At 48.3% G+C, this 23,727-nt stretch overlaps 1 long non-coding RNA gene across 1 annotated transcript; it reads left to right on the forward strand.

Annotated features, from left to right (window-relative positions):
- Positions 1-16,857: 16,857 nt before the first annotated feature.
- Positions 16,858-23,520, forward strand: LOC142930077 (uncharacterized). The gene is made up of 3 exons (XR_012946031.1): positions 16,858-17,209; positions 17,628-17,674; positions 23,249-23,520. It is a non-coding gene; the product is annotated as an uncharacterized LOC142930077 (long non-coding RNA).
- Positions 23,521-23,727: the final 207 nt, after the last annotated feature.

Below are 23,727 nucleotides of genomic sequence, written 5' to 3' on the forward strand. Positions count from 1 at the left end.
AACATTCATTTAAAATGTTGCAATGCGTTCACATCTCAAGACACTATATTATGCATGTTGATGCTACCTGTGCTGGATTGTTTTTTTTATTACTTTGAACGTGAGAAAATGGGGCAGCGTTCATAATGCAAAAGTTCCGCCCAGAATACACGCTCGATGTACGTGCGCGCATTTTCGCCTCGAAATCATTGCCGGAATGTACGCAAGTGTAGCCATCAGCCTCGCTCTCTCCACTGCTGGATGAAGGCCACCCTAAGCATGTGCAATATATGACGCAGTTAAACGACCCCGTGATACTACACGCGTGTGTGTGCGTGTGTGATTTCTCGTGCGTGGCTCGTGTACAAACATCGGTGTGTGTGTTGTTGGTTGTTTCTCTCTTGAGAGATATTTTCATGCGCACTTCCCTGGATGGGTTTGCATCAAACTATTAAACCCACCCCCCTGAACACGAGCCAAATGACCGAGCCTCACAAAGTTTCGTGAATGACAGAAATAACTCCCCTCCCCCCCCTAACCATATGCGAGTGGGTGTGACGACCAAGCTGTGAATAATACAGCAGCGGCAGATTCATCGGCACCATGACCTTATGTACACACGCACAAAGATCCCCCTGTGTATAAGAATACGTTTTGCTCTTTCTGGCAATAAAACAGGCGGTGTTAAGATGTTCAAACACCAAACATACACCTTTTGCAAGGAATCATGTCGGCATTAGCCACACATACTTGTGGTGAACATGCAAACAAACACGTGGACTGGTAATATATGGCATTGTCTTTGAAACTGATTCGTCTAAACCAGAGACAGCCTTCTTTAGGGCCTAGTCCCAACCGGTGTTCGACCAGAGAACAACGCCAAAAGGCGAACAGCACAAAGACAATGCCACACGTCTCAGGGCATATATAGCTCGGGGCGAGTAGCTACAACATGGGGCCTTTCTTGCCAGTACCCCTCTGCGCAGCCTGCTTTAACTGCTGGGGCAAGCTGCTGCAGAGCGAGCGCCTACGAAGCGCGGCACGGCACACGAAGGGAGGGATTGGGGTGGATGACGGGTGGCCTGGCCGGCATCGTGCCCTGTTGCGCTGATGTTTATACCCCACGCCAGGTTTCTGTACTCGTTTAAGGCTGAGTTGACCTAGGGGATTGCTCGGGGAGGGTTAAAATAGCAAGTGCCACTGAGGATATAACACTTCTGAGAATTTGCACCAGTACTGCAAGAAATGTGCCTCCGGGCTCTCGAGAGTAGAGACCACTTGGAGATGATTCCAGGCACTCGTTGACAACGATGACGAACAAGTGGAGACTCTTTGACTTTTTGAAGCTATTAACATTACATTTGTTATCATGTTACAGTGTATTATCCGTTCTTTTTCCATTACAAACGATAGTCCCATGTAAGTGTTAATATGTTTTTGAAGCACCTTGTATGTGTGATGTAAATCGAGCCCGGGTCGCCCATATTGTAATGCGAGTTGCCACAAAGACAAGGGTCCCCTTCTTCATCCTGTAAGCCATAGAGTCCCCCACGAACAGCAGTTCTCTACACAAAGATAAAGATCGCCCATACGGCCCTTATAAGTCTGCTGGGACAAGTGCTGCTAGTGGGTGCCTATTAAGGCGCTGCGTGATCCAGGACCCATTCAGATATTCACCACTGTGATGTTTTGCCATGGCCAGGAATTCAACTCATGATATTTGGGTTTGGAGCCCGATTGACCTAAACGCTGCGTCGCCACGGACTGCTACACCGATATAGTACGAAGCGGTCACACGCAACTACAACAGCTGCCCTTCGCTACCAAGCGGCTGCCACGTCTCCACAGGCGAGGTGCATTTTGCGGCCACGTGAATCGTCGAAGGCCCAAGTGGCGTGGGTTGACTGACTGAGATGGCTGGCAGATGCACCAGCTGTGCTCCCCACGGTGTCACCTCACTGAGATTTCTCCACCCGCTTCTCCACTCGTTTTGAGGGTCGCTCCTATGCCCTCCATTGTTGTTGAAGGGCGACTGCCTCCAACTGCCCAGTAGTAAAGTCCTTCACGGCCATCCTCCATAGATGCCGATATTGACACCGCTGGGACCAATCATCGGCAAGTCCACTGAGCGCGAAATCCTCCTCTACAACATCAACCCATCTCTTCTAGAGTCCGAGCCGTGCCCGTTTAGCCGTTCAGCCCCCGCTATGATTTGACGTACAAAGATAAAGATACCCCGTATAGCCTTTCCACGCATTTTGGCCAAGCGCTGTTAACGAGTACTTATGAAGGCCGGCAAGGCACACGAGGAGGTGGGTGGCCAGCACCATGCCGGGCCGCCTTTGTCTCCCTAGTGGCGACTTTTATACATAATGGGATCACCCGGGCACACAGAGACAAAGATCCCCTGTATAGCCTTTAACAGACTGTTGGGGCAAGTGCTGTTAGCGAGCACCTATGAAGACCAGTACGGCACACGATGGAGTGGTTGGCCAGCACCACGCCCGGCCGCCTTTGTCTCCCTAGCGGCGATGTTTACACACCGCACCAGGTACTCAATTGAGGCTGGGTCGACCTAGGGGAGGCCCAGGACCGGTTCAGATAATCGTCACCGGTGTTGGCCGTGAGTGGGAATCGAATTCGGGCCACCGGGTTCGTAGCTCAGCGCGCTAACCGCTGCACCACCCCTCCTCACGCGCGCGCACACAGACACACGCACAGACACACACGCACAGACACACACACAGACACCCACACAGACACTCCGAGCACACACACACACACCCGCTTGCCGGCAACCTCCCCTCCCCTCTCTCCCAGCGACTTTTAATGAGCCATTCATGCCCACGCGCAGAAATCACGCGGCAATTAAAGCGAGTGCGCCACTCTTTGTCACCTCCGGGATAAAGGGGAGAGGGACGGGGGGTGACGGGGGGGGGCTCGCGGCTGGCAGTGAGCGAGACCAGAGGATTCAGCCCCTCCGTTCAACTTCAGGCGTTTGGGTACAAATTGGTTGCCGTGCGGGGCGCGTTGAGCAAAGGCGGCCTTGGAGCTTCGCGCGTCGGCCGCGGTTCGCGTGTGATTCTCGGCGGACTGCGGAGGGCGGCGATGCCTCCCTGGAGTCGAGAGTGCTGCTTTTGGGGGAGCTGAAGCGGAACAGGGGAGCAAAAAGGAGGGCAGAGTTTAGGCCGACGCCATACCCGGCCGCCTTTGCCTTCCCACCGATCTATCACAAAATCAATTGCCCCGTGTAAGCGTCGTTATTGTTGTTATCATCATGTATCCAAAAGCAAGGTGGGTGGGGGGGTCCCTCCTGACCATGGGCCAAGTCGCTAATGGGGGGGGCGGGTGGAGGCAGCGGTGGGGCGGGGGGGGGGCTTGGGGGGTAATTTGTCGCATCGACACGCGCGGTGCATCATGGTGACAAACCGCGTGCCAGTGCAGCAACACGGCACCACACCAAGGATGGTTTCTCTCGCAGCTTCATTTCAATTTCATTAGACCTCCTTCGCCAGTACCAAAATGTAATAATAGGGGTTTTCCCCTTTTTTCTGGCAACAAAACTGAAGCCTTTTTTTACGAGGATTCATGTCTGCATTAACCACAATACCAGCAGTCAAAATGCAAACAAAAAAACATACTATGATAAAATATGCATTGTCTTTGAAACTTATTGGTCCACACCAATCAGCTGCCGCTGCTTACTGCGCACGGCGTCAACTTTTACGGTTTACCCCCCCCCCCCCCCCACACACACACCGTATTCTTCTTGTCCGGGGAAATTGAGTTATCAGGTCCATACGGCGTACAGCCCTTTCAATAGGGGCAAACAATGTTGTTGCTTCTTCCTTGCGATGGGACTTTGTAGGATGAACATTGAGATGTATCAGGGCACCACGGGGTGTCCAATAAGGTCTGAATTGGTCCGTAATACGGTAGAGCACTGATAAGGGGTTGACAGACATGCTAATGGGGGCATTGTTTTGTTAAATTCTGCGCCCAAATTCGTGGTCGGATAAAAAAGGGGGGGGGGTGGTGGTCACGCGATCTGCCCCCCCCCCCCCTGTAGACAACGAGACAGCGTCGTAGCGTCACGGCGCCTTGTTGGAGCGAATCGCTCTCTGTCACGAGCGGTCGCTGACCCTCTTTTAATGTTCCGTGTTCTTTACCCTAGCGTGTGTGTGTGAATGCATGTGTGTGTGTGCACGTGTGTGTGTGTGAATGCATGTGTGTGTGTGCACGTGTGTGTGTGTGAATGCATGTGTGTGTGTGCACGTGTGTGTGTGAATGCATGTGTGTGTGTGCACGTGTGTGTGTGCACGTGTGTGTGTGCACGTGTGTGTGTGTGCACGTGTGTGTGTGCACGTGTGTGTGTGCACGTGTGTGTGTGTGTGCACGTGTGTGTGCACGTGTGTGTGTGCACGTGTGTGTGTGTGTGCACGTGTGTGTGTGAATGCATGTGTGTGTGCACGTGTGTGTGTGAATGCATGTGTGTGTGTGAATGCATGTGTGTGCGCACGTGTGTGCACGTGTGTGAATGCACGTGTGTGTGTACGTGTGTGTGAATGCACGTGTGTGTGTGCACGTGTATGTGTGTGCACGTGTGTGTGTGTACGTATGTGTGAATGCACGTGTGTGTGTGCACGTGTGTGTGTGTACGTGTGTGTGAATGCATGTGTGTGTACGTGTGTGGTAGCGTAGCGGCTAGCGTTGCGCTACAAACCAGGCGACCTGGGTTCGATTCCCGCTCACGGCCAACACCGGTGACGATTATTTGAACCGCTCCTGGGACTCCCCTAGATTGACTCAGCCTCAAATAAGTACCTGGTGCGGTGTGTAATCATCGCCACTGGGGAGACAAAGGCGGCCGGGTGTGGTCTTGGCTACCCACCCCCTCGTGTGCCGTGCCGGCCTTTATAGGTGCTCTCTAACAGTATTTTCCCCCTACAGTCTGTGAAGGCTATACGGGGGGGATCTTTGTGTGTGTGGGGGAGGGTCACGCTACCACACCGACGTCCCGACTTCCACTCCCTCCCGCCCACGGCCAACACCGCTGAGGATTTTTTTTAACCGGGTCCTGGGAACACCTCTAAGTCAACTCAGCCTCAAATGACTACCTGGAGCGGTGGTCTCAAACATCGCCACTAGGGAGACAAAGGCGGCCGGGCGTGGTGTTGCCCACCCAACTCGTGTGTGCCTTTTTCCGGCCTTCATAGGTGTTCGCTGACAGGACAATGCTCCAACGGTCTGTTGAGGCTGTACGGGGTGTCGGTGGGGGGGCATCATCTTTGTCCTTTGTGTGTGAGAGAGAGAGAGCGAGTAGAGCATGCACGCTGACTTGGCTTTCCGAAGAGGCTTTGTTTGTACACAAGGTTCACTCCACCACGGGTTTTGTGTGTGCAGGACGGGAGTGTCGGCTGCAACGGTGGCGGAGTAGCAGTAAACACTTTGCAATATTAGTCATCAAAGAAAACAAGTAGGCTGTGCGATCACACAACAGCAACGAAAATCTTGCAGGTTGGAGAAAGTGTGTGTGGTGGGGGGGGGGCGGTGTGCAAAGAGGCTTGAAATTGTGACACGGTGTGTGTGTGTGGGTGTGCGCGCCGAAGGTGTACATGCAGTACGCATATCGCTTCCTTCGGAGCTGTGCTCCCGCAAGGGGGATTGCCTTGGTTACTCGTGGTTAACCATTGCACGGCGTCTACATTTCCTATAGAATTGAATTCGGTCTCGTGGCGTGCCATTACACATGTCGCGTGTGTAACGCGCTGCAGCAGACCGCGATGCTGTGTCAGAGCACATCTGCACGCTATTGACGAAATAACTTTCAGTACAAGTCACAAAGCACACGTAGAATGTGAGGCAAGGGGGTAATGGTGCGTCGGTGACACGGCACGTTTCAGGGTATCTCCTTCTTCGAAATGCTCATTACACGCGTCAGATAACACACACAGCCTCCTGAAATAAAACAGAAGCCACGCAAAGTAACTTTGAGCTGAACCCTAAACGCGCAGCCAGTGCCAATAGACGTTAACTAGTCTGGTCTCACAACACTAACAAAGACAAAGATCCTCCGTGTAGCCTAAACAGACTGTAGGGGCAAGTGCTGTTAGCGAGTAGCACCTATAAAGGCCGGCACGGCACACGAGGGAGTGGGGTGGTCAGCACCATGCCCGGCCGCCTTTGTTTCCCTAGCGGCGATGTTTACACACCGCACCAGGTACGCAATTGAGGCTGAGTCGACCTAGGGGAGGACCGGTTCAAATAATCGTCACTGGTGTTAACCGTGAGAGCGAATCGAACTCGGGCAGTCCGTGGTTCGTAGCGGATCGCGCTAACCGCTACTCAACCGCTCCCCACACTAACACACGTGTACACACACACACGTGTACACACACACACGTGTACACACACGTGTACACACACACTTGTACACACTAACACACGTGTACACACACGTGTACACACACACACGTGTACACTAACACACGTGTACACACACACACACGTCTACACACACACACGTGTACACACACACGTGTACACAAAGACAAAGATCCCCCGTATAGCCTGTAACAGACTTTAGGGGCAAGTGCTGTTAGCGAGCACCTATGAAGGCCGGAACGGTACACGAGGGGGTGGGTGGCCAGCACCACGCCCGACCGCCTTTGTCTCCCTAGTGGCGATGTTTACACACCGCACCAGGTACTCATTTGAGGCTGAGTCGACCTAGGGGAGGCCCGGGACCGGTTCAGATAATCGTCACTGGTGTTGGCCGTGAGCGGGAATCGAACCCGGGTCGCCAGGTTCATAGCGCACACACACGTGTACACACACGTGTACACACACGTGTACACACACGTGTACACACACGTGTACACACACGTGTACACACACGTGTACACACACGTGTACACACACGTGTACACACACGTGTACACACACGTGTACACACACGTGTACACACACGTGTACACGTGTACACACACACACGTCTACACACACACACGTGTGCACACACACACACCGATACGCAGCAGATTTTAAGACTGCACGCCAATCTTTTTGCTTTAAAACACGAACACAAAACGTGTGCTTTATAATCCGACGAATAAGCTACAATGAAGCTCGCAGTTCTAAACTCACGTCACCCTCTCTATATATGGCGCAACAGCTTGGTTACATTTTCAACGTGCGATTTACATATGAATGCACCGTAGAAAAGTATAGACGTTAGTCTATATCAGTGTTAGACGTCAAGGGTAGTGCAGGGTGGTGAATAGCAAGCGAACATTGTACACTATCTCTAAAAGAAAACAGATGCAAGGTTATTCCACGGCAAGGCTTGTTTGACTTGGCATTGTTTTAAGCTGAGTCTCGAACGTGGCATTCAATCGCTTTATCTCGATCCGCTTTACGGACATTCACAGCATAGTCAACAAGTGAGCAATTTTACATTCAAAGGAGTGTAGGCTAGTGCCCACGTCCTGTTTACATCCCCGATTCAGCGGAGGAAATTCCACATTCCTATGCCAAGAGTGAGCCTTTTCCAACAGACTCACTGGGTCAACTCATCCTCAACACGAGTGCATGGGGCGTGCACACATCGGCACTGTGGAAGACAAAGGTGGCCCAGCTACGGTGCCGTTGTCAGCCCGGAGCTTACCTCTCGTGTGCCATGCCCCCCCCTCACTCGTCAGTCTGTATGCCCACCCGGGGAATCTATTGTCCTGTGTATAACTATACGTTGAGGCTGATGCCGCTTGACTGCGCACGGCACTGGGAGAGGAGGACGCCTTCTCCATCGAGCGGCTGCGGCTGTTACGTTGGGGCTGGCCTCGTGCGCGCAGGGCTCATCGTGAGGCGCGCACAGCTCATTGTGATGCGCGCGCGTGCGTGCGCGCGCGTGCGTCACAGGCGATCGCTGCAGCGGCTGACCCCGATCCGCCACGTGGGCTCGGCGCCGGAGCGAGCGGCTCACAGCCGGAATCGACTGCACCCCCCCCCCACAAACCCACACGGCACTCCCGGCACCAGCGTGTGAGTGTCACGTCACCAGTTAAGATTGAAAACTCAATTCTAGATTTATTTATAGAGCTGCTTTTTGTGTGTCTAGTTTGTGTTGTCCTTCCGATTAGCACGGTTGGCTACGTACGGCGCGAAAGAAGTTCATGATACCGTACTGAACCCCAGCTGTGTGTCGAACGCCCTCCCCTCCAACCCTAACAGTGGCGAGATGATAACTACCTCGCCTGGTATGCAAGGAGGTCGTGAGTTCGATCCCAACGCTGACGCCTGTATATTTGGAGTTTGCGTGTCTCTCTCTCACTCCCCGTGGCCCCGTGCATTTTTCTCCAGGCTATCCGGGTTTTCCCTCCACATTTAGGATCAACGTGCGTTTAGGGTATTTGGATGCTATAAATTTCAACGTGATAAGCCACTTCGTTGAGCGATCATTCGTGGCCAGATCGCTTCTGACAATGAGATAATTATCTCAGTGGTCCTTACCTGGTAAAACAAAAAAATGTTTAAAGTTTGTTTTAAAGTTGATATTTTAAAGCTTCGATTTAAAGCTTTCGTGACTGCAGGGATTTATATTATTGGTTCTTTCGGTAAAGTCACGTAGAAGGGAAATAATAAAATAATAAAGATCAAAATAAATGTGAGAATTTTATTGTTTTATTTTTTTTGGTCGCGAAAGCCTACGTGTAAAACTTATTTTTTTATTTTTGTATTACCCTTCTACGTGACTTTACCGAAAGAACCAAGAATATTTTAAAGCTTCTGGAGCACAAAGGCCAATCAATCCCTCGGTAAATGTATTGTCTTGGACCGTATAGCAGTTTAATGTTTTTTCTTTTGTTAGTCACGGTGTGTTGAATATTTCCACATGTACAGCACTTTGTGATCTTTCAATGAAAGGTGCAATATGCACATGAATAATTATCATAGTAGTAGTATTATTATAATAGAAGTTTGCGAGTCAAAGTCCTGGTTGGGGGTTGATTCGGCCGATCATGCTTCAGGGGACGATACAATTGGTAACATATTGTGGGCAAGTCAACACGCATCGACCATCCCATGGGTGGACGTGTCCCCGCCACGGGAAAGTGGAATTTCCACTGCCGGTGCAGAGCTGCACACAGGGGACGAGTCATCACCTTAACACTCATTCGAGCAGGAAATCGCTGGAACAGCTGACGCAGGGGCTGGAACTTGTCGGGGCGTCGGTGATTTGAGATCCGTTTCTGCCGTAGGTTTTTGGGGAAGTGCTGAGGTTTGCGGTGGTGCAGAAGGCGAGTTTTCCACAAGCCGTGCAATGCCTCTGACATTTGCCAGCAACTTCAGTGTGGAGACTCTTAAACTCTGTGCGTGCGTGTGCTGCAGTGGCTGCCCTTAACAAATATGCACGGCCATGATACATTTTTCTTCTTTGGTTCTTTCGGTAAAGTCACGTAGAATGAGAAAAAAATAATAAATTGATAAAATAAAATAACACAATAAAATTCTCACGACGTTTCGGCCACAACACAAGCGGCCTTCATCACCTCCAGCGCTGTCCTCCAGACAGTCTCGTCCCTTCACCTGATGAAGGCCGCTTGTGTTGTGGCCGAAACGTCGTGAGAATTTTATTGTGTTATTTTATTTATCAATTTATTATTTTATTCTCATTCTACGTGACTTTACCGAAAGAACCAACGAAGATGAATCATTGCAGTCACGAAAGCTTTGAATAAAAAAATGATACATTTTATTAATCAGAATCCTTATTTAGGCTGGAGGAATCCGATGAGCTATGAAGCTCTTTTTGGACGTATGTATATATGTTGAACTTCTTTCGCGCCGTACGTAGCCAACTGTGCTAATCGGAGGTGCAGTGGAAGGACAACAAAACACAAAAGCAGTTCGAAAGAAATGCGTTTTCAATCAAGCTCCAGGGGCTTTTTTTATAGATGTCCAGTAGGGGCGGGTCAGCAAGTTACAACAACAAACAGGACAAAATCACGTCAGGAGCGCAAGATATAGCAAAGCTAGGCAAGTCACGGGAAATTAAAAAAAACCGTTACGTAAATTCCTGCCGATGTTTCAACACCAAATGCACGCTTCGGGCAATGCAGCAAAACAATGTAACTCCATCCACATGGAATCCCACATGGAATTACAGTGCGAGGCGGAAAGAGGAATCACGTGGATTAGGGAACACACGCAGGTTAACCACATCGTCATCCAAAATATATTTAAAAGTAGAGTGGGCTGCGCCAGGATACGTCGCTAAAAGGGTCAGCTACGTGCGGTGCGATAGAAGTTCAACATACATACGAATGCATCCAAACCAGTGGTGGTCAATTGGCGTACCTGAGGCCGCATGCAGGCTCTTTAATCCACCATGCGCGGGCTCTATCGAAGGGGCATAACGTAGAACGTACTCTCGCAGTCGTAGCAAAAATAATAATTAAAGTTGCATGATAGGTTGCACGAAATAATATTATATATACACACTTGGTTCCTCGCAGAACTCGTGGCACTTTGTGGCTCTTTGTCTGCTACAGGATGGCCACCCCTGATCCAAACGGTACCGTCCACCGATTGATATGGCAGCGGTGGAATTTGCGCTGCGCGCGGGCGCTGGTTGGGTCACACCGCCAGCGACATCGCCAGCGGTGGCAGCGGTTTTGGGGAGGCCTTCATCCAGCAGTGGATCGACCACGCTTGCCGACGACGATGAACGCTTCAGCTTTCTGCAAGAGGATACACCTATGCGGTGCACGGTGCGCGGTAAAAAAAAAAAACATCGGAACGGTCTTAAAATAACGTGGCCTTTGGTGGCATTTCATCGCCGCGCTAATGCACGGCAGAAAGATAGGGGGAAAAAAAAGCAGCAGCAATGACACTGCAGTATAAGGCCCTTTAAGAGTCGCCACGTTCACTCCAAAAAAATAACGACCTCCATTCCTTTTGTACGTTTCTCGGCGCTTTCTGAACGTCCCTGCAATTTTTTTTCAATGAACGATTCCCCCCGCCGATGTTTATTTTCCATCGAGAAAGGGTTCTCAAACGCCGGTCGGCCTCAGCGAGCGGCGTCGCGCAGTTACAAACGTTCGCACAGCGGCCTCCCCCCCCCCCCCGCGCCAGTGGTCGCGCTTGGTGATCGCCTAATTGCCCAAAGTGTACACGATCCGTGATGAGCGAGACTTGATGGACATAACGAACACCTCCCTCGCGCATTGCCATCGGAGCCGTGGAAAGTACGGTTCGCACGTGCGTCGGAAATTGGCCGGAAGTCAGCAACAGGTTTTAGAAGCATGGCAGGCTTTTCTTTTACTGCCGCACTTGACAACGGAATATCCCCTAATGCCACATGCTAATTGCGATTTCTGATTCCAAGCTGCTAAGTAAACAAATAATATCACCGGAAATTTAAAAAATCTAAACATATGTACAAGTCCACAGCAGCCCCATGAATGTCTTCATTTTCTCTAAATCCTTAAATAATTATTTGTGCTGCCTACTGAAGCCACATGTAAGTCTTTGTGCTGCCCAATTAAGGTAATATTCTGCAGATGTATCACACCCATCTGCATCCAACAGTTTTAGTCATCTGTTAATTTTGAGGAATGAGGATACATTGCACAACGTGTTTATCTCATTTTTTTTCTTAAATAACATATATTCCAATACAACAACAAAAAATGCACACACACACACACGTGCGCGCGTTCTGTATGTAGGTGTTACAATAACTCACAGTCGCTCTTGCCAATAACATCTGAGAACCCAGCAGCATTTATTTTACAGACATGACCCTGCCAATGAAGTCAAGACCAGTACAGAGTTTTGCTGCTTTAACAAATGCCCCTGTGAAACACTTGTCTGGAAGGCCAATAAGCTGGATGGGTTAATAAAATAAAGTACCTATTTGTTATCTGGAGATACAAACGCTAATTTGCACGTTTATTTAATACTTTGCGATTCAAAATCCGCCACGACAGCATGCGATGCGTTTCTGACTCTCAATTTAAACCTTCTACCAAAGTAATCTGCCTATCCGTTACCCATTGGAGATACTGGCACTCAACAGAGGAATATGGATTTTTTTTTTACCATGGGCTCTGGGTCCACCTACCTATATGTATGTTAAACTTCTTTCGCACCATACGCAGCCAATCGTGCTAATCGGAGGTGCGAAACCTAAATACCAGCCAGCAATTTGAGTTTGGAGACAAACTGTGGCCGTGGCCGAACACACATGAACCACATTTGGTCAATTCCCAAACTTTGCTGTTTTTTTAGTTTTTGCCAACTTTCGATTAACAATAAAAAAAACCGTGACAATGTCACCTCTACAATGGAGCCAAATCTCCAAGGCGATACATTTCGGATGCGTCATGAACATGTGAATCAGGCCCTAAGAATGTTTTTTTTTATTCGAATTAGCCTACACGCTTTTATGATAAAACTAGAAGCATGTGGATGAATAAGATAACAAAAACCTGAATGTGTTCCATTACACTCACTCTCAGCAGACGCGGGTGAACATTTTTTTTTTAATACTAAGTCAATAAGCCTATAAATGCACACAGAGACGAGAAGCGTCGGGAGCCATTAACATTGTATCGGAATACCTTTTTATTTTTACCAGGTAAGGCCCACTGAGCTACATTGACAAATGATAGGTCAAATAAGTGGTTTATCACGTGGAAATTGATAGCAACCACAAATACTCGAAACGCTTGATGTCGATTCAAAATGTGGAGGGAAAAACCGGGGCACCCAGAGAAAAATCCACGCGACCACGGGGAGAGAGACACGCAAACTCCACAACATACAGCAGCAGGCATCAGAGGTTGGTGATCGAACCTACGACCTCCTGCATACCGGGCGAGGGAGTTAACGTTTCGCCTCCGCAGCGCCCCATCGCGCTCCCAGTGAGTGTGAGAGACGTCGCACCCACGATTCAGGAAGCGGCAGGTAACGTGTGGCGCGTCGCAAGTTACAAAAACCGTGATGACGCCTGTGATCCAGGAGATTGGCTGTGAGATGTGGCAGCCAAGACTTTACAGTAGGCATCCAAAGGAAGCGCACACAAGCAGAAGCAGAACACTCGAATCGCGACAGGCAAACCAAATGATAGAGCAAGGGCTTTTGTAGACACACAGGCCTTGTGGAGTCAGTGGAACAAATCAAGATTGAGATAATGATCCTGAGTACTGTACTGTACAATGTTTGTTTTGAGTATGAGCTACAAGTTTCCCAAAGAAAGAATTAACTTGAGCGGTACGATCGGTTCCACACCCACGCAGCCACCCCCCCCCCCCCGCTTCAGTTCCTACCCCCACGCTGCCGTTTAACTGCAGTAAATATGGAAAGTTGTGAACTTCCCCCAAGGCCCTGCCGTTTAAATTTGTCTCGCCACGCAATCCGCGTGCAATGCTCGCAAGTCTGCACTTTGGCTCCAAGGGCCAAGATGTGTGAGTGCAACATCACCGGCGAGATGTTAAACGAATTTCTCGATTAAAAACTCGTTTCTTTAGAACTTATTTTTGTGTTTAGTTTCTTGTCCCGTCCCCCCCCCCCCCGCAGCACCTCCGATTAGCACGTTTGCCTACGTACGGTGCGAAAGAAGTTCAACATGCATTATACAATACACATGCATGCATACATACGTACATAGACACCTGCCCAAACCCCTCCCCACCCCCGTTTCCACAGACAATTCTGCCGTGACATAGTTTCCAGGCTACGTTGCCAATAGCCAAACATCATTCAATTGCATGCAGTTTCGCTTGATATGCGCCAACCTTGCTAGGTCGTGCGCAATTTACTTTCATTCGGACGTTGCAGTGGATTTTGTGAGACAGACACCGAAATTCAACGCGACCAACTCTGCGGACAGCAGTCTCTCCGACACGGACGAAGTGTGAATTCTCGACTGCAGTCAATTTTATGACAAACTTTTGTTTGTGTGTTGAACTTCTTTTCGCGCCGTACGTACAGAGCCGTGCTCATCGGAGGTGCGGGGCGGAAGGACAACAAACTAATCACACACAAAAAAATCAGCTCTGTAGAAATTATTTTTCAATCTCGATTTAAAGTGCATAGCTTCCGTACCTTCATAATATCAGAAGGAGGAGACCCATTGAAACTCACAGAGATCCAGAGACTCAAACAGAACCATAGAGACCCACAGAGACCCACAGAAACCCACAGAAACACAGAGGCCCATACTCATATGTACGTATGTTGAACTTCTTTCGCGCCGTACGTAGCCAACCGTGCTAATCGGAGGTGCGTGGAGAAGTACGACAAACTAAGCACACGAAAAGCAGTGCTTGAGCAATTAGTTTTCAATCTTGGTGGTTTTAAAGTGCGAAGCTCCAGTACGCAGAGGGACATCCGCACTTAGAAGGGGATGACACTCCGCACAGATAGATTCAAGCCACTCACTGTAACTCTCACCTCCTGGCCACCTCACAGTGCCGTTGGGTTGTGGAAGTTTCCCACATTTGTGTGATCCACCAACCCTCGTCTGTTCTGTCCACCGCCATGACTGGCCCATGTTATTTAAGCATAAATGAATCTTCATTTGGTGACAAGTCATAACCACTGGATTTAAAAGCAACGATGCAATTCTGAGCAATACAACGGAACAAGAAGCCCATAAATGAATAGCAACATAAACTATATATTGTATGGCCCTTTTCCATTCGACTGCTTGATGAAGACCATACTCCACCAAACTGGTCAGAGAAAGTTGAGGGAAGAGGGATGGGGTGGAGAATCATGTATATCATCATCGTCAGCACCATCAAAGGCACTGCAATGTTTGTAATCCAAATGTAATCTATATATAAATATACAAAACATACAGCGCTTTGTCAACCAACTACAGTACTGGATGAAGGCATCCCCATTCTGTATCGTGCTTTGGGGTTGTCACACCATACTTCACCACGCTGGTGAATGCGTGTGTCCAGGACCGGTTCAGATATCACTGGCTATGGATGTTAGCTGGTAGTCCGGTTTTCAAGTTGATTTTGTTTGACCAGGGTGAGAACTCAGGGGACGAGGATGACGAGTCTCATTTGCAAGAGTGACACGGGTCACTGAAATGACAAATGCAAAACAAATAGAATGACATACAGCGATGAAGAAAAGAGAGATTCAGGACAAAAACAGCCCTGTTGTTAGGTGAGAAATTGAAAATATTTCACAAACACAAATCGTTATAAAATACTGGATTCCCTTTCGTGTAAGTCAGCTCACGCAGAGTATTATTGTTTTACTAATTGTTGTATAATTACAAAATAAAGTTGCAATTATCAGGATTAATCTCAGGTTTGTGGGTTGTTCAGCAGTGCAGTAACCTCTGAGTCACTATATAATTTTTACACAAGTAACGTCCTCTCCAGATAGCATAGTAACACAGCTTATATAATCAATGGTTTATAATTATAAAAAGGTAACTAAAATATATATGACTAATAAAAAATATATGACTCATTCAGTTTATTAAGAAGACCTTTATAGACGAAGTTTTTGGTTTAAAGGATGAGTCGTGGGAATTATTGAATTTTTACATGTAACACAGTTTCGCATCAAACCAGGACCATATTTTTTATTACAGGGTCCTTTCCTATAAACGTTGGGCAGTTCACCAACATTGCTCCAACCAAGCCTGACTGCTGATGAGATACGAAGTGTTGAGACTGGCCGGGTTTACTGCTGCTAACAATATAGACTCCAACAAGGGCGTGCAGGCCGATGGGGGAGGCTGTATAAATAATAACTTTTATGTAAAAAAAAAACAATTATTCGGGAGAGAAAAAAACACTGGAATTATATATATTTTGCAATTAAATTGGTAAAGTGAGGATAAGTAAGCAATCCCCTTTGTTTTGGTTTAACACGTAGGCTTTCGCGACCAATATCATCAATATTACAGGTTTTTGGGGGGTGAGGTCGCGTAAATATCTAAATATATTAAAACATATATAAACCCCCTGTGATATGTGCGCTTTGTTTTGATTGCATTGTACGGGCAGGGCTATGGTACTGCCATACACATCACAACGCAGCGTCACGCACAGCGCGCTTACCAATTGTAGTAATTTGAGCATCCATCAGCCCGACCCCATGTCAGCACTCATGCCTGTTCATGGTGTGGTTTGTATTCACGTGTAATTGATCGCTGTGCGCTGAATCTATCACTAAGTTTCATTTGATTATTTAATCATCGTTTAATCAGCAGCCATGCTCCCCTCACTGTTTCCACATCAATACAGAAAAAAAACCTCATAGCTGATGTGACCTTTGACCTTGGGAAAAACACAATGCTGCTGGTGGACAATTTACAGCAATGCAAGTACACAACTTTAGCTATTACTATCTGCAAATTAAATAAATGTAGTTGGTTAAATTCATTATTCGTATCGCACAATTGTACGCGTGAATATTGGTGTAATTGCAAGGTAATTTTGCTGTGGCTGATACACGTGGATGTGCTTGCAGTTATCGATAGAAGTATACGTCTATAAATGTAGGAACAGCAAACTTGCTGCATGATATATATTGTTTTAAAGATAGCACGTTCTATCGTGACATTGAGAATTTACAAAATGTATACGTGCTGAAAGATCAATTATTGAATCTATGCGATATCGATCCAGGAAAGCGAGCATGTGAAAGGCTACTCGTACGATTTGAAATCAATACAATGTCTCTCCTCTGGCTTGAAGACGATCGTGAGCATGAGCTTTGCGATTGTAATGACCCCTCCATCATGGCAATTTCATGATTTGTCACTAACTAGAAAGACCAATTATTGAATCGCAATTCCATTCAAGAATGCATATACTTTAATCTCATCTGTATGCCTTATTTGCATTATTTGCGTTGATGATCTGCAATGTTTGTTCTGTGAACCTAAAGGTAATTTAGCAACATAATCGTTACAACTACTAATTAATCGACTGCTAGACGCAATGGTTTCATACACGCACCACGTGCGTTTCAATTATTTGATGCGTCGTTACGTGCGTGAGACATTCCCGTTTAGATTGAGATTAATTGCAGGCCCATTAAGCATTGCCCAGCGCTGCATGCATCAAGCCGAGCGGTGTTAAATGTTTCAACAAAGTAGCCAACAACGTAGGTTGGACACACAATGTCAAATCCCCTCTTACGGAACGCATCGTCGCCAGATAAGCAGATGATATTTGTCTACGAGCAGGTAAGAGAAAAAACGTAAACGATGCAGAAAGATCCATTTGAAATCTTGACATTCTTCATATGTCTTCAAATTGTTCAGCATTACATTCAAAGTAATGAAACATATAATATCACGTGAGTGACTGTATTTTTTGTTGTTGATTTATTACAGTGCACATAGGTATGTTGAACTTATTTTAGTAAAGAAGTGCACTCCACAGCGGTGGCATTACGAGGCATTGTGAAAGTATGAAATGACACCGGTTTCAATTCCCGTCGTCAGTGCCGACTTCAATGCGCCCATCCTGTATATGACGTTCATTGTACACGTTCATGTCATCAGTGCGATCAAGGCCACAGGTGAAGACAGTTTACAACTTGTGACAATTAAAATCACAGTGATGTCCTGCTCAAAGTTGTCCCTTGCTCCTGTTTCACAGCCCTGCACAGCCAGTTGTGGACGTTCCACATTCACGTGCTGGGGGTGGTGAGTTTCTCAATTGGACAACCGGTGTTGACTTCCCCACAAAGCGGTCCGTCATTTTATCGCCCCCCTCCCCCACACACACACCGGAGGGATGATGGGCTGAGTCAGCCCACATCCACCAGGAGTTGCTGGTTTACGAGCCGCTCGCTCTACCGCTGAGCCACAACGCCAGACAGCGCTGCGGCGATGAGAAGACGTCACGTAAAGCAGGTTGCATGACCCAAATACAATCATCCCCCCCTCTCACCCTGCGTTGTGGTGTGCTTCTACCGCTGGATGGGTGTGCAGGAGGGGGGTGGGGGCGTGTTTGCGTTATTGCTCAATGACAAAGGCAGCTACTGGCACGTCACGCTGGATGTGTGAGTGTAAGATGGTGATTGTTGTTGTTATTATTATAACGCCTTGTTTAGACCGAGACTCACTGCTCCCTTTTCAGCCGGGTCCTGTCAAGTGTTTGCAAATCGGGTGGAGTTGATCGCTCTGTATAATCCAATTCGAGTACTTTGCGGGTAGTATTTGTTTGTTTGTTTAAAATGTGACAAATTTGGACCCACGGTGCCGGAAACGCTGCGGCCTACTCTTGCGAACGACGTCACGGGATCTTTATCGCCAACCGCGAGTGAAGCGAGACGGCGCGCAGTATTAACCAGGGAGGCCGCTGGAAAATCGGAACCGCCGATCTAGGTACGGTCCCCCTTCTATACGCGCCTCTCTCTCGCCGCCGCACTCACAATTTGAGAGCGGGGGTCACAGGTCCGGGCTGCCTTATAAATGCTAAGTATGTCCATGCGAGTGCAGATAAATGTGCAAGGGTTACTACGTCTCGACTGAAGTCTACCCCCCCCCCACCTCTTTTGTTCCTGGCTCAGAGGCAGGGCACGACCCAGAACTGTGCAACATTCTCAAAATGTTTTAGGCAAATTACAAGACACGGAGCGAGTGCGGAGGGCGAGTTCCTTTGATGGAAAGACGCAGCCACCAAACACGTAACTCTGATCTTGTAGATAGGTAAAACCCCCTTGTCTAGCAGATGCGCACAGAAGCTGTCTGTCGTGAGCTGTCCAACCGACACGGGTAGGAAGCGTTTGTTTCGTTGGAGAGAGAGAGAAACACTTCATTCGGTGAAATTATGTCGGGTGAGGCCCATTGAGTTCAGAAGTTCGTTTTCAGCGGGGACCAACGGGGATGATGACAGCCAGCAGGCAACATGGGAAGGGAGACTTTACAGGGGCAGCATAGCACGGCTGGTATGACAGCCAGCAGGCAACATGGGAAGGGAGGGTTCACAGGGGCAGCATAGCACGGCTGGTATGATGGTAGCCAGCAGACAACATGGGAAGGGAGACTTTACAGGGGCAGCATAGCACGGCTGGTATGATGACAGCCAGCAGGCTACATTGGAAGGGAGGGTTCACAGGGGCAGCATAGCACGGCTGGTATGATGGTAGCCAGCAGGCAACATGGGAAGGGAGGGTTCACAGGGGCAGCATAGCACGGCTGGTATGATGACAGCCAGCAGGCTACATTGGAAGGGAGGGTTCACAGGGGCAGCATAGCACGGCTGGTATGATGGTAGCCAGCAGGCTACATGGGAAGGGAGACTTTACAGGGGCAGCATAGCACGGCTGGTATGATGACAGCCAGCAGGCTACATTGGAAGGGAGGGTTCACAGGGGCAGCATAGCACGGCTGGTATGATGGTAGCCAGCAGGCTACATGGGAAGGGAGAGTTTACATGGGCAGCATAGCACGGCTGGTATGATGTTAGCCAGCAGACAACATGGGAAGGGAGGGTTCACAGGGGCAGCATAGCACGGCTGGTATGATGATAGCCAGCAGGCTACATGGGAAGGGAGGGTTCACAGGGGCAGCATAGCACGGCTGGTATGATGATAGCCAGCAGGCAACATGGGAAGGGAGGGTTCACAGGGGCAGCATAGCACGGCTGGTATGATGGTAGCCAGTAGGCTACATGGGAAGGGAGGGTTCACAGGGGCAGCATAGCACGGCTGGTATGATGGTCGCCAGTAGGCTACATGGGAAGGGAGGGTTCACAGGGGCAGCATAGCACGGCTGGTATGATGGTAGCCAGCAGACAACATGGGAAGGGAGGGTTCACAGGGGCAGCATAGCACGGCTGGTATGATGGTAGCCAGCAGGCGACATGGGAAGGGAGGGTTCACAGGGGCAGTATAGCACGGCTGGTATGATGGTAGCCAGCACGCGACATGGGAAGGGAGGGTTCACAGGGGCAGCATAGCACGGCTGGTATGATGGTAGCCAGCACGCGACATGGGAAGGGAGGGTTTGCAGGAGTTACATGGAACGCAGGGATATTTTTTGTTCACAAAACATGGTTAATAAGCAATGATAACTCTGTACAATTTGAATCTATCCAGCAAGCTAAAGTCGCGTTACGCAGGGCACCAGTGAGATGAACTGACATGCAGCACTGAGCATGGCATTTAAACACAGCATGAATCACAATCGCATGCTGCTCAGTTGCGTGCCTGTACAGGATCGACAGTTCCACCAGCAGTGATTCAAGCAAGCCTGACTCTGCTGATGAGACGCTGCATGACGAAACCTGGTCTCACAGTTTGCTCGTCTAAACAAAACAAAAAAGGCTGCTGAAATGATGCACTCTCAGTAGGCCGTGCGACTAACGGGTTGTGTAAGGAAACATTTATAATAGAGGTTGTTTTTTGGGGGGGTTAGATCTTGTAAATATATAAATGTGTCGTTAAACCCGCCACCACCCGACACAGCCAACTAGTAAGGATTGTCACGTAAACAGAACGTGCCAATTCGTCTCGACAACAAAAGTTATTTGAAGAGCCACTTTTATTTGAGAAGACTTCCACAATAAGGGACCCGAGGCTTCGTGACTGTCTTCCAGCGTGTATCTTCCTCCGAACGTCCCCACTCCTCGTCCTCTCCTCCCTTATATCTCCCCTCGGCCCTCTTTCTCGAACCTTCTCGTCCTTGTTTTTACCTCTAGCCAATCCCCGTCCTTCCTCTTTAACGGATCGTTTTGTTTACCCGTTCAACCCCCTTATTATCCAATCCCTTTAAAGTCTGCCTGCCCACCAATCACCGAGGAGGCCTCTTTCCTCCAATCGGAGACCGTTGTTTATTTTTAAAATATCCGTTTAGGCTGCATATGGCTTGGGGTAATGTTTCGGTCATTACATATTTATTTTCAAGCACAGACGCGGATACTTGAAGGAGACATTGTTTTCTCATTTATTTTATTCACTCCAGGTGGAAAGTTTTTTTTCTTCTCAAGTTCACGCTCGTCCTGCCTACAGTGGAGTTTCACTTCCTCAAATAACGTTTTCATACAGACTCGTTTTGCATGTACGTATGCATTTCAAACTTCTTTCGCACCGTACTTAGTCAACCGCGCTAATCGGAGGTGCGGGCAGGCGGGGGGGGGGGGAAGGACAACAAACTAGACACAACAACGCAGTTCTAAAGAAATGGGTTTTCAATCTAGATGATTTAAAAGTGCCATAGCCCCAGTGGCTTCCCAATATCAGAAGGGAGAGCGTTCCAGACGGCTGCCGAAGCGCGTCAGAAAAAGCCACGCTGATGCGGTGACCGCCATCTTTGTTCGATGGCTATCCAGGAAGCCGCCGCGTGTCCACTCCGCTTGGGCAATCTGAAAGCCAAATGCCTTTCTTCCACTTCGCCTGTGGCCAACGCTTCCGCAGTGCGCCCAATCACATCCTGAAAGCCGAGCAGGTTTGAGCCTCGACAACACGTGGATGGGTGAGCACCACAGACACTGAACTGGTGTGAGAGGTGTCACGGTTAGCAGAGGGCAGTGCAGAAACATACATTATTGTCCCACATGCTCTCCCCCACCACCACCTTCAGCAACTCGCCCTGACCAGCGTGGTGAAGTATGGTCAAATATCCCTCATGGACGGGAAACGTGTTCGCAGGCCCTCATCCAGCAGTGGATTGCTAAAGGGGCTACAGATGTACACCTTCTACCTCGGCTAATCGACATTAACTGAGTTGTCAATATCTTGCTCCTGTAAAAAGTTGATTGAAATTAAAAAAAACTAATTTAAAGAGATTTTTTGGGGGGGGGGGGAAATAAACGGCACTCAATTATTTCCGATACGACATGTAGATCGGAGTGTGAATCGATGCATGAACTCATTGATTTGTTTTATTGATGATTCCATTCACGGTACGCCCGTCAATGGCGAACTGCAATTTCCCATCGACGTCGAGCCGGTGATGGTGCACTCAGTTTCGTGTTTGCATCAAAACCTCCGATGTCCCGCGCCTCCGGTTAGAGCGGTTGGCTATGTACGGTGCGAAAGAGGTTAAACGTACACACAACACAAACTTGAGATTAACAGCCCAACATAAAAACCCAATTAAAATCGCGAACGCGTTATTTTCAAATCGGTGCACAAATAGCTTTGCGAGCAATTCTAACGCAATCTCCCCGGTAATCTCACCACGGCCACCTTAGCAGTTGTCGTCATCCCGTGCTGAATATTTCTGATTCTGTGTGTGCTGTCATTTCGAAAAAGTTCAGCCTCATTACCCTGCCTCCAGATTGAGAATAATTCCCGTTACTAATGCGCACCACTCTGAATAATTTTATCCCTTTTGGCTATTGTCTGTCAATTACAATGGTGTCATCTGTACTGTAAAAAAAAATGAGAGCACTTTTCTGTTTGAACTTTGGAATGGGGATAAAATTATCACTTTCCAATTATGCCAATTTATCTTTAGATCCGTCGACATCAAGATGTATACACGCATGCAGTGTCACTGGCTATGCATAGTCATACATTTGCGGTTTCATATTCTCAAACGCTCGTACAGCATGAGCGAATTGTCAATGAGTCAATGAAGTAAAATTTTCAATCATAATTATGAAGAAAAATCGAATAAAATGTAGTTCGCATTCTATCTGTCTCAAGGTAGCATTTAAACTGTTGATAACAGTGGGCTTGGGCAGGAAACGTCGCTGGAAGTGACGATGGCCTATGGCCAAGGGCAGTGACGGAGAGGCAGCCAAGGCATAGAACTTATCCGAGGGGTTGTCTACCCAGGAGATGGAACGATGAGGTCGCCTCGCGTACAAGCAATTGGTGGATCGTTGCATTGCAGGATCGTCAGGGATGAGTATCGGTTTGGGGAGGCCTTCATCCAGCAATGGATTCACCATGGATGATGGTGATCCTGATGATTTTATTTCAAAGCCATAAGCAAGATCATTTTGGGTTTCTCAAAAAATCCCAGTGCTGACACAGCTAAGCTTACGTTAGATTTTTGTTTAGTTCATGAAAAATGGAACACTTGAATTTGCACACAAACTCAAGGTACGGTACGCACTGTGCACACCTCAAAGTCAGAATGTTTCCTGCTCAAACAAGCAGAAGGCGGTGCTCACCTCTGTGCCAGCTCTAAACTGTATGCGGGAGTTCAACGTTTCTATGATGCGGTAAAAAAACTTCTTCTTCTTCTTTTTCTTCTTCTTCTTCTCCTTCTCCTCCTCCTCCTCCTTTCGTATGGCTGCTGCTGATGATGATGATGATATAGATGCAGTGCAACGACTACGATGCCACATTGAGGTGGTCAAGCCCAGGCAACCGCGTCAGGAGCAGCAGAGGAGTTGCATCGCTGCGACGTCTCCTCCTTCGTATCCGTGGATCGGGCATCACGTCGTTGTACGGTCCATTCTGGATGACCGCGGTGGCACACTGGAGGGTTTTTTTTTATTGTTCCATTCGTGCATCAGGTATCCACATCGACTGCCATGGTTTGTGCAGATGCGATTCAGGGTGGACAAACAATAAATAACAATAACGAAATTGATTAATTTTAGCTCTTCGTTATTCCACTGCTGAATGAAGGGGCCTCACCGCACAATGTACGCCATGCGGGTGATGGAGATTGTTTAACCATAATTCACCACGCTGGTCAGTGCGGGTTGGTAAATTGCAGAGTGACCAGGACCGGTTCAGAATGTCACTCACTTCTACACTGCGCATTGTACCCGAAGTCAGCTTTACCCCCTT

The sequence above is a fragment of the Petromyzon marinus genome, chromosome 36 (genome assembly GCF_048934315.1).
Source record: "Petromyzon marinus isolate PM22_M1 ecotype Great Lakes invasive population chromosome 36, UKy_Petmar_22M1.pri1.0, whole genome shotgun sequence".
Lineage (NCBI taxonomy): Eukaryota > Metazoa > Chordata > Hyperoartia > Petromyzontiformes > Petromyzontidae > Petromyzon > Petromyzon marinus.